Source organism: Arachis ipaensis, chromosome B04, assembly GCF_000816755.2.
Source record: "Arachis ipaensis cultivar K30076 chromosome B04, Araip1.1, whole genome shotgun sequence".
Taxonomy (NCBI): Eukaryota; Viridiplantae; Streptophyta; class Magnoliopsida; order Fabales; family Fabaceae; genus Arachis; species Arachis ipaensis.
In genome coordinates, this window is record NC_029788.2 from 18,118,455 (window position 1) to 18,121,804 (window position 3,350).

A 3,350-nucleotide genomic window follows, 5' to 3' on the forward strand; every position below is an offset into this window, starting at 1 on the left:
GTTGATTGATAATTGGAATTTGCTGGTTGATTTGGATCCCTCTAAAGCTAGTATTTCCTTAGGAGTTGACTAGGACTTGAGGAATCAAATTGATTAGTCCACTTAACTTTCCTTTATTTAGTAAGGGTTAACTAAGTAGGAGTAATGAACAATTCTCATCACAATTGATATGGATAACTAGCACAGGATTTCCAATTCTCATACCTTGCTAAGAGCTTTATTAGTTATTACTTTAATTCTTGCAATTTACTTTTCCTGTTCATTATTCAAAAATTCCCAAAAGATACTTTCTCATAACCAATAATAAATACACCTCCCTGCAATTCCTTGAGAGACGACCCGAGGTTTAAATACTTCGGTTTATTTTTATTGAGTTTGCTTTAGTGACAAACAAATTTTTTGTACGAAGGCATTCTTTGTTGGTTTAGAAACTATACTTACAACGAGAATTTATCTGTAAAATTCTTTACTAGCAGAAATCCGTTCGTCATAGGGTTTAGGAATCTATGTTTTTTGTCTACTTCATTGTATTCTACTTTTGTGAAATTTTATTATATTCAGACCATTTATTTTTAATAAAATAATTTGTTGATTTCTAATCATTTTAGATTTTTGCTATAAATTTTGTTAACAAGAGTTTTAATTTGGATACTAACTGTAGCTTAAATGTCCTAAAATAAATTAATAAAAAAAATTACTGTAGGATTTATCAGCGGATAAATTCGATAATAACTTGGCACCTAAACACTTAAAATGGCGCCAAAGTTACTGTCGGATTAATCCGTTGGTAATCATCAACTCAGTCTCGACAAATCAATTGAAAAAACTGACAAAAAATTCGCCAGTAATTAGCGTTGGACGAAAATAATCCGTCGATAAACAATTTCCAGCACCGTTGATACCGTCAAATCCAAGACGATGATAAATCTGATGGTAATTACTTAGCATTTTTCTTGTAGCATAGGTACACTTTTTTTTATTTGTACGTTTTACTTTTTCTTCTTCTCTCATTTGATTTCTTTTTCTCCTTTTTTTTTTCTTCCTCCATCGTTATCATTATTATTATCATCATTATTATCACCACCACCTCCTCCTCATCTTCTTCCTTTTTCTCTTTTTTTTTTTTAATTTATTTTTTCTTCTCCTCTTTCTCTTATATATGTTCAACAAAATAAGGGAGCATAAAAATTTTTAATATGATAATCAGTACAAAAGTTTTTGAAAAATAACAAATTTAAAATATTATCTCATTCAACTAACAAAATGCATTTAAGGTATCCGATATTATTAGAATTCGACACAAAATTATTAGATTAAAAGTAAAAAAATAATATAAAAAATTATCAAAGAATAGCAGCAATATAAATAATTGTTTAGCTGTACAACAAAAATTTATATGTTATGTATAAAAAATTTTAATACTATATGAATAAGTTTTTGTGTTATGTAAAAAAAATGGTCTTATCGATAAATTTCTATAATTTTTAACAAAAATTTATGTGCTACATTAATTAAAAACACCAAAAAAAAGACGTATGCGCATATTGTGTGAATATTGTTATTAAATTTTAGTCAACTTAATTAAATTTAAAGGCCACTCATATCAAGACTAGAAAAATATTTTTTATTAAAGACACGTTAACTCCACTAATTAATGCTCAATATATGGCATTGGTCAAATAAAAATATCGTTCATCTTTAACGGTTTTTTATTTAGTTATAAACGATTTTTTTTTGTGGTTTTTTCTTTTTTTAAATCAAATAGTAGTGTTGGACCAAATGTATTATTTTTTTATTTTATTGATATGGAACTTTTTATATAACTTCAACCATTTTTTTTTAAATTTTTTGTGGACTTTTGTTTTTTATATAGTCTAAAATACCCTTTTTTTTATTAATTAAATCCAAACATACAGAAGGAGACCAAATTCATCTGAGAGCTAACCTACCCATAAACTCGAACCCACCTAGTCTCACTCGACCCGGATCATCGTGCCCAACTCTTCTGATACGAACTCACGCTTCTCCCTCCCTGAAGCTTTTTTAAATTAAGAAAAGATGTTTTTCTGTGAGTAGCGCCCTGATTGTACTTACTGAAAATAGTTAGTTGTTGTTCGTATAACACCGCTGTCAATTTAATTTGTATTGGGGCATGGTGATTTCCATACATTTTTTTTAAAATACAATATCCTGCCTATCACACCCTGATTAAAATCTCTTTTCTAATCCAGTGATCTACATGCATTGCAACTTTTTTTTTTTCTACAAAAAAGAGCTATATATATAGGGTAGGTAAAGTGCCTCGTATATTTCTTATAATGAAAAATAGTATTAAATCCGTACGTGCATGTATACGTTTACGTAATATTATAATGATGAAGGTGTACTAGATCCGTCATTTTCTTAAGTTAAAGATAACGGATTCCTCAGCCTCCAAAACAAAGTATAGGAAACATTTGAAGTGCATCGAAAATAATCGTTGATCTGAATTATAAAAAATATATATAATATATATTAATTAAAATCAACGGTTAAAACAACTGGTACACCGGTACTCTCCGGTGCACTTGAAATGTTTTCCAAAGTATATATATTTTGCCATGTTCAACTTTCTTGATAAGCCATGTCAGCATGACCCATTACATATTGAGATTTCGCCCATACTATGTGTAATATATATAATAAAACAAAATAAATTAAAGTTATTCGGAGAACACATCCAAAAATGATGGTTGCTTATTTAATCCGATGTAACATTAAGAATAATCGCACGTTGGCATGCTTTCACAACAAGCCAATATACGATTGTCCCATATGAAACCCAAAATATATATATATAATAGAAAATATTAAGATTTTTTTTTTAACAAAAGATTGGTACATTTTTTAATTTTTCTTTTTCTTCCTTTAATATTTGTTCATCCGCTACCATATTGGCATATTATTAGCCGAAAAAATCAATTATCTAACAAAATCCATATTTTATAATTTACATCACTTTTATAAGTATTATCAACATGTTGGCCAAAAAACTATTGACCTCCTAAAAACTCATTTAAGATATGATAACTTTACTAATAATAAATCAGCCAGGGAATTTTTTGAGGAAAACGAATAGGATTAAAGCTAAATGGGGGAATGGTTTGTTTGCTTACCTATTTTTAGGTTTTTGTCTAACTTTGATTAAAGAAATGGAGTCGGTGAATTTATACGTTGATTTTGAGAATAAAGTATTGAACGTGTGGCATTAAGGATCAATTCTCTAATGAGGCCATTTTAATTAAGGAGGGAATTTTCCGATTATACCATAAAATTAAAGCTATTTATACCATGAAAAAAATGTAACTGTA